At 44.1% G+C, this 8,800-nt stretch overlaps 1 pseudogene; it reads left to right on the top strand.

The window, feature by feature from the left end:
* The first annotated feature begins 6,314 nt into the window (after positions 1 to 6,314).
* Positions 6,315 to 7,204, top strand: LOC114197490 (small ribosomal subunit protein uS2 pseudogene; annotated as a pseudogene).
* The last annotated feature ends 1,596 nt before the right edge of the window (positions 7,205 to 8,800 follow it).

Here is an 8,800-nt window from a genome sequence, read left to right as displayed (position 1 = left end):
CAGAAAGCAGATGGGTGGTTACCAGGGGCAGCGGGTGGGAGCAATGAGGAGAAACTGCTTACTGAGGGCTGGGTCTCCTTCCTTGGTGATGAAGATGCTTTGGAGCTAGGTACAGGTGCCACAACCTAGTGAACATACTAAATGCCACTGAATCCTTCACTTTAATATGGTTACTTTATGTCCTGTGGGTTTCACTCCCATAAAAAAATAATAAAATAAACGCAAAAACATCCGATCACAAGACCCTGTTAAACAAGCTAGGGAATGCCTTGCAACCCAGCAGGGGCCAATGAGACACCTTGGTTCACGTCCGCAGCTGGGCTGAGTTCTAGGAGAGCCATTGCATTTCTGGTAGAAGTTCAGAGAGCTGACTTGCCTCACTTGGCTGCCTAGTTCTCCCTCTCTTGAACACAGATGCACCATCTAGAACCCCAGAGCCATCTTGCGGTGGTGGGGCTTCCAGCAGGAGGAAAAGGCCACGGGACCATGGAGAGGCTAGCCCTATCTGCCCATGGCAGCTGCTAAGTCAACACCTGTAACAGCCCCATTTTTTTTTTTTTTTTTTTTGCATAGGAAACTGGAGTCAGGTTGACCTCATGATTTATTTGGAGGGCCTTGAGAATGCAATCAGTATTGTCTAAGGTCCAAATTTAAGGAAAAGTAACTTATTTTATAATATATTTGGCAAATTAACTTTGTTTTGTATAGTGAGTTCAAGTTACTAAAGTTGAATTTTAATAAAATAGACCTTACACCTAATAGAACACATTTAACAAGTGAGGAAAAATTCACAGAATATTGCAATTCAAATATGGAAACCAGGGGCACCTGGGTGGCTCAGTGGGTTAACCTTGATTCTTGATTTGGGCTTAGGTCATGAGCTCAGGGTCATGAGATCCACCCCGCCCCCCAGCGGGCTCTCGTCTCCAGGTGGACCCTGCTTGAAATTCCCTCTCTCCCTCTGCCCCTTCCCCCCCAAAAAAAAGACAAATATGGAACCCAAACTAAAGACTCTTGTCTTTTTGTCATTGAGAAGAATCAATTCTTATTTGTTTAAACCATCTAAAAAACAACAGAAGCCATCATCTGTGCAGGGCTTGCTGTGGGACCTTCAAGAGACTGGAAATAAGGTGGGAGACAGATCTGTACACGAATAATCCAACATTGTATGGTGACCACCACGTGAGAGCTATAATCGGGGATGCATGGGAGCCCAGGGAAGGCACCTGCACCTTTCATCCAGGTGAAGTGGTTGTTCACTCAGGGGAGGGGCTGGGGGCTCTGCCTGGGCAGAGCTCGTCTTGAGAGGAAAGACCTGGTAAGGCCCATGCAGGAAGCTGATCCCTGGCTCAGTTTTGCTAGACTGCAGCATGAATCCGATAAAGGAAAAAAAAAGGTAACAGACATATCTGCAGTCTTCCAGCCACCCTCCCTGTTGGCACTGCTGTGCTAACCTGTGCTAACCCACAGCAAGCCCTGCACAGATGATGGCTTCTGTTGTTTTTTAGATGGTTTAAACAAATAAGAATTGATTCTTCTCAATGACAAAAAGACAAGAGTCTTTAGTTTGGGTTCCATATTTGTCTTTTTTTTGGGGGGGAAGGGGCAGAGGGAGAGAGGGAATTTCAAGCAGGGTCCACCTGGAGACGAGAGCCCGCTGGGGGGCGGGGTGGATCTCAGACATATCTGCAGTCTTCCAGCCACCCTCCCTGTTGGCACTGCTGTGCTAACCTGTGACAGGGCCAGGGCAGAAGGCCAGAGCTGGCCACTTTCCCTCCCTCGAGGAAGGACAGGGGGTGGGTTGCAGGAGAAGAGAACAAGGGAGGGGCATTAAGGAATTAATGAAGGAGAGAAGAAAATGAGATGAGCAGCTCCCCTTAGAACCAGGGCTTTGAGGAGAGAGGTATGGAAAGTGGGTTTTTAGGACATCCCTCTGTGTGTGAAGGCCTTTAATGAGAAATTGTCAGTAAAGACTATCATTAAAGTTCAGTGCTTTTTGGGGTTGGATTTTCTGTTGGTCACACTGCTGGCTGTGGGTGTCTCAGTCTCCTTTAAGGCAGGAAAAAGAACACCGGGTTTCCGGTGACAGTGAGGGATAAGGTAGGGGGTGGAAGAGATGTGTAGATGGGTAGATGGAGAATGCCTGGGCTCTGGGACTTTATCCTGCAGGCAGAGGAGAACTTTTGGATGGGCAGACAAATTATGTAGCTTCCCTAAAGCTCAATTACATCTATAAAATGGAAATCATGATGATACCCATCCTATAGATCTGTGTCGTGGGTGTCACACAAAACCACACATGAAAATAGACTAACACATTTCCCAGCACAGAACAGGCTCCTAATTAACCATCACTGAATCCGGATCTTCCTTTATGCCCCCAAACTGACCTGCCCCATGTCCTATTCATCAAGGACCCACTGTCTCTCTAGAGCTGTTCCAAAATTCGCACCAGGGAACCACAGTGGCAAGAGCTTTGTGATAATTTCATGGTTCGTAGCGAACTTCACTCCTTGATCCAAAGGAGGGGGTGAGGTGGATGTTTCCGTGGGCAGAAGAGAAATACACACACCGTCTGCTTCATTATAAGGCTCTGATCCTTGAGCAGGCTCTTTATGCAGTTTGAGCTCAAGGGCCTGCCTGAAATGAGGAGCACAGATAAAAAGAATAACAAACATGTGTTACACATTTGCTCTGTGCGCTTCTGTGCAGAATCCTCCTTAATCTTCACAACAGCCCTATGACATAACTCCTTGTACCTGCCCTTTACAGATGAAGAAACAGCCCAGAGAGGTAAAGTACTTTGCCTATGGTCACACAGCTAGGAAGCAGCAGGTCCAAGTCTTGAACCCAGACTCTTTGCCATTAGTCTGAGCTCTTGAATCCAAAGACATGCGCCTCTCTCAGGAAAGCCAAGAAATCCTGGTGGAGGAGTGAAAGTCCAAAAGTACATTAAACCTAGTCATAAAAGTACCTTGAAGGGCCAGATGACTAGATTCTATTAGCATTTAAAAAAGTTAGCAGTTGGGGCACCTGGGTGGCTCAGTCGTTAAGCGTCTGCCTTCGGCTCAGGTCATGATCCCAGGGTCCTGGGATCAAGCCCTGCATCTGGCTCCCTGCTCCCCTGCATCTGGCTCCCTGCTCTGCGGGAAGCCTGCTTCTCCCTCTCCCACTCCCCCTGCTTGTGTTCCCTCTCTCACTGTCTCTCTCTGTCAAATAAATAAATAAAATCTTTAAAAAAAAAAGTTAGCAGTTAGCATTTTAAAAAAAGAGGTATTTATATGTTCGTCCTCACCCTCATAACCCATTCTGTTCCAATAAATTAACTGTGCTCAGCTTTGCAGAGAAGCAGGGAGCTGCCCCAAATCAGATGGCGCCATACACACACTATTTCTCTTACAGGATCATTCCTAGAGGGGATTCCTGCAGCCAAATGACACCAAGTGTGACCATTGCAAAGTACAAACAGGATTAAAATGAAAACATCTGTTTTGCAAGGCTGCACTAACTCAAGACAAACAAGCTGTGCATATATTCAAATGCTCAGTGACTTTTGATGGCATCCCCACACCTGAGCTCTTTGGGTGGCCTGGGGCATGAAGACAATATGTGTGATTCCATCATGTCAGAGTGACTTGGAGACCCTGCTTTTGTGGTGGTGGTTGTGTTCAAGTCAGTGAGTTGTTACTACAGGTCCCTCCTGAGATGAAGTCTTTGGAGTTCCAGGATAACTTCACATGTGTACCACTATTTTATTAACACTTCTCAAATGTCATGCAGGGCTCTGAACTTCAAACACAGCTAGCCAGGATTTGATCCTCAAAAGAGACAAGGAGGCTCCATCAAGATGCCTATATGCCTAAAGCTATTTGTTGGATCCAAAAAAACAGTCTCATTTTGTGGGGGGAAAAGAAAACTTAATTACCAGTGAATAAAGCAACTCTCAGAACATATGGTTTCAGGTTGTGCCAAGATTTGGGGCCAATTTATTACTTTATTATTATTATTGTTGTTAATCTTTACTTGAAAGATGTATAAAGCCACTCAGTAAGTCCCTTTCTCAAGGATACTGAAGCCGGAGAGTCTCTGAAAGGCAAAGCTAAACGGCAGATCACAGATCAGAGCAAAAGCATTTTTATTATACATCAGCATTAAAGGGTAAAGGATGTTCCGTAATGTCTTCCCCCCGCCCCTTAACAAAGAAATAGCACTCTCCTTTGTTTGGGAAACTTTGACGCCTTCAAGAATAATTTGCTTTTCTGCTTCCGATTTTGTTCTTCTCCTTTGACAACTGTGCTCAGCCTGCATCTGAACCAATATTTGGAAGGGATGTTGTTCTCTGTTTATACTTCCATGTTTCAGGGAAGACGTCATGGCTGAAGGAGATGCAGTTTGAGAAAGTTCTGTTCTCTGTTCTCCACAAGCCAAGGAAAACATATTTTTAAAATCTTGCTAACACGTTAGCTTTGGCATCTTTAAAACTCATTTTTTCCTCCACATTTTTGTGTCTCTCCAACTTGGCTGTCAGTGAGCTGTGTGGTCTGATGAGTGACCAGGGGCAGAGATATGCATTGTAGCCCCATCACCAATTGGCAGAGGGCATCAGTTACAAGATCATTGCCCTTGTCCAATGGAAGGAGGTGGTTTTGAGCAGGACAAAGCGCCATCTGTGTCTACAGACACAGCTTGGAGATGGACCACACGTGAGAGCAGACGTTCGATTGCAAATTGTTAGAATTGACCAGAAAGTAGAGAAACACAGCAGCGCATCCCCCGCCACCACACCCCCGGCCTGGTGAGCTGGATTGTAGGGTTGACGAATGGACTTAGGGCTTTATGAATGACCCTCTTCCTTTGTTGACACACAGGGTGACCCCTGTGTCCTCTAAATGGTGCAAGCCAGACATCTTTTCCAAGTCCTAATAGTTCCTTCCCTTTTATAAATGGCCAAATCGAAGCGCATTAGATCTCCCAGGGGGCCAACTCTTTAAATGCTTCCTGTACAATGGGCCTCAGAGGCCCCTGCCTCCTTCCTAAATGGGCCTTCCTGCAAATCCCGGTGCACTTCCTCACACTCGGGCATCAGTGGGCTCTGCCGCATGTCCTTGCTAAGGCCACAGCAGCAACTGCTGAATATTTTATTAGTCACCGGTGTCTCTCCATGCAGCCCACACCTGGATGTCATCTTTCCTGTTGTGACACACTTTTCTCTTAAAGGAGCCATCAGTGATGATGTGTTATAGTCTGTTCAGAAGCAAGGTCTCAACCAGCATCCCTGTTAAGCTGGAGAACATTATCCTTTCCAGAAACAGGTCTTTGAAAGTTTGTGCAGATTTGGTAAAAGGGAACAATCCAAGGAAGGCCTTGCTTTCATGAAAGCCCCCTCTCTGTCCCCAACTCCCTTGCAGGTAACCCCAGGGGAGAAATTTTAAAAAAAGAAAATCTGGGCTTAGAAGTCTCCAAAGGTTGCTTTTTCAGAAGGCACTAGTTTCTAAGAGTACTATTCTTAGTCTTTGGTTTTAGAACTTGCGTGAATTCATTTATTCCTTCAGGAGATGTTTGTTTAATTCCTACTATGTCAGGCACTAGGCAAGTCACTTGGAACCCAGCCCTGAACAGTGAGACACCCACCTTGCCTTCAGAGAACAGAAAACCTAGTGAGGGATTCATTTGTTCACTCATTCATTCAGTACTGTTTATTGAGTGCCTATTATGTGCCTGGCATTGTTCTAGAGATTAGGATACACAGTGGTGGACAAAACAGGAAAATCATTCTGGTGGGAGATGGACATTTTTCAAATAATCGCATAATGTATATAATTATAAAATGTAATAAGCACAGCAAAGAAATCTTAAAAACACCTTCCATGGGATTCTATACCCAGCTAAACAATCATTCAGCAGTCAAGGCAAAAGAGATATTTTTCAGATGTACAACAAACAAAAGACTTTATTACCAGTAGATACTCAATGTCGGAGGGAAGTGGACAAAGAAGAAAGGCATGAGAAATGAGAAACAGCACAAAAAATCATGAAATTTACTGGCAAATGCAATGAACTCCTGCTTATGTTAAAATGCTACTTTTTTAACCGGGGAAAAAATTGCAATTAATGAAAATGAGCAAAATAGAAAGCCAAGTTAAAGGAGAAATAATGTTACAAAGTAACAGAAACTGGCTTTTTAATGGAACAACTAAAACAGACAAGCCTCTAGCAAGATTTAAAAATGGATGGAGCTTTTCGGCACTACCCAGAGAGGGGTCCATACGGTGTTGTTCTGCGTTCCCATCATAACTTAAAGGGAAACTTTCACAATGTCTGGAGCTCTCAATGTCCTGCAAATGAAGGAGGAGGAGGTCCTTAAATTCCTTGCAGCAGGAACCCACTTAGGTGGCACCAATCTTGACTTCCAAATGGAACAGTACATTTACAAAAGGAGAAGTGACGGCATCTATGTCATGATTCTGAGGAGAACCTGGGAGAAGCTTCTGCTGGCAGTACATGTCATTGTTGCCATTAAAAACCCAGCTGATGTCAGTGTCATATCGTCCAGGAATACTGGCCAGCAAGCTGTGCTGAAATTTGCTGCTTCTACTGGAGCCACTCCTGTTGCTGACCGCTTCACTCCTGGAAGCTTCAGGAACCAGATCCAGGCAGGCTTCTAGGAGCCCAGCCTTCTGGTGGTTACAGATCCCAGGGTTGACAACCAGCCTCTCACAGAGGTGGCTTATGTTAACCTGCCCACCATCGCTCTGTGTAACACAGACTCTCCCCTGGGCTATGTGGACATCACCATCCCTTGCAACAACAAGAGAGGTCAGTCAGCAGGTGTGATGTGGTGGATGCTGGCCCCGGGGAAATTCTGAGCATGCGTGGCACCATTTCCAGGGAACACTCATGGGAGGTCGTGCCTGATCTCTACTTCTACAGAGATCCCGAAGAGATTGAAAAGGAAGAGCAGGCCTCTGCTGAAAAGGCTGTGACCCAGGAGGAATTTCAGGGTGAGTGGACTGCTCCAGGTCCTGAGTCCACTGCTACTCAGCCTGAAGGTGCAGACTCGTCCGAAGATGGGCAGGTGCCCTCTGTGCCTATTTCACAGCTCCCTGCTGAAGACTGGAGTGCCCAGGCGGCCACTGAAGACTGGTCTGCAGCTCCCACTGCTTGGGCCACTGAATGGGTAGAAGCAACCCCTGAGTGGTCTTAAGCTGCTCTTCCACAAAGGCAAACAAAATGGAAAGAAGGTTGATGGAAGATAAACAGTTTCTTACAAAAGGGTATAAAAAAACATAAGTAAACAATGGTAGGAATAGAAACACATATAGCTGAGATTTGTTTTAATGAAGGAAATTAAAATAAAATAAAATAAAATAAATAGGGGCAACTGGGTGGCTCAGGCAATTAAGTATCTGACTCATGATCTCAGCTCAGGTCTTGATCTCAGGGTCCTGAGTTCAAGCCCTGTGTTAGGCTCCACACTGAGTGGAATAATAAATAAAAATAATAATAAATAATAAAACAAAATAAAATTAGGCAGATACAATGAATAACTTTATGTCAACAAATTCAAAAGCTTAGATAAAATGAATAATTTTCTGGAAAAATATAGACTACCAACATCAACTCAAGAAGGTTTAAAAAATCCCAAATACACCAACAACCATTAAAGAAACTGAACCAGCAATCAAAAGTACCTCCCATCACTCCCATATCCTCATACTCCAAACACAGAGACAAAAGGCCCTGATTCTGTTTTACAGATGAATTCTAACAAACCTTCATTGAATAGAGAGCCCCTATCTTATAAAAGATATTACAGAGACTAGAAAAAGAGGGGGAAACTACGGAAATAATTTTATAAATTTAGCATAATCATGATGGCCAAACCAAATTCTCACAGTGCTACAAAGAGGGTTCAAGAATTTTTGTTCTAAAAGCCGGTGCCCTGCTTGCTAGCTTAGAAAGGGCGGGGTCAGTTATCTTGTACACTAAAAGAGTCTGGGAAAGAAAGGGGGCTATCGCTGATCATCCTTCACATTAAACCATGTGTTCAAGTGAGAACTTTGTTTACTGTACAAAGACCAAGATATCTCCCATGAGACTTGCATGACACCATTTCAAAAGCTGGAGTTACAAAGATGAGGTTTGCTAATCCGTTGTGGTCCATTTGAATGCAATTGCTAGAAATATCACTTCATCAGGAATGAGGAACTTGGGACAAATGCTAAACCAAATGGGAGGCCAGATCAACAGGTGAAAACCAGGACTCTTCCTGAGCAAATCAGGAAAGTTAGAGCCCATACTGAGGAGATCAGAAGTATTCTGGATGTAAAATCAAAATGCAAAACCAAGAAATAACATTCCTCTATAACAATGGAAACCAGTTAGAAACATGTAATAGGAGAGGACACACAAATATAATAGAAGAAAAACACATACAACAACCACCAAAAGTATTTACACCGATTGGGGACATATCAAAACTTTTAAAACTTTATGGAGAAAAGTACAAAACATGGCTAGAGGTGGGGTTTTTGTTTTTTGTTTTGTTTTGTTTTGTTTTAATGCATGGATAAATCATATACAAGCTTAGGAATGTTCAGTGTAATAAAGATATTGGTTCTCCATCAATGTATTTATAAACTGAAATTCATCCCAACAGGATTTCTCAAGGAACTCCAAGCGGTGGTTTAAGATGGGGGATGGAGCTCCTTGTGTCAAACCGACGTTCTAAGCAACAAGAGGGAAAGAAATAAAACCCCCAGTCTGATGCTCTTTGGTCCCACTCAGGAACCCCTGCTTA

This window comes from Eumetopias jubatus, unplaced genomic scaffold, assembly GCF_037043125.1.
Source record: "Eumetopias jubatus isolate StellerSeaLion01/CBP00866 unplaced genomic scaffold, mEumJub1_p1.0 scaffold_12, whole genome shotgun sequence".
NCBI classification, from domain to species: domain Eukaryota; kingdom Metazoa; phylum Chordata; class Mammalia; order Carnivora; family Otariidae; genus Eumetopias; species Eumetopias jubatus.
This window is presented reverse-complemented; position numbering and strand designations above follow the sequence as displayed.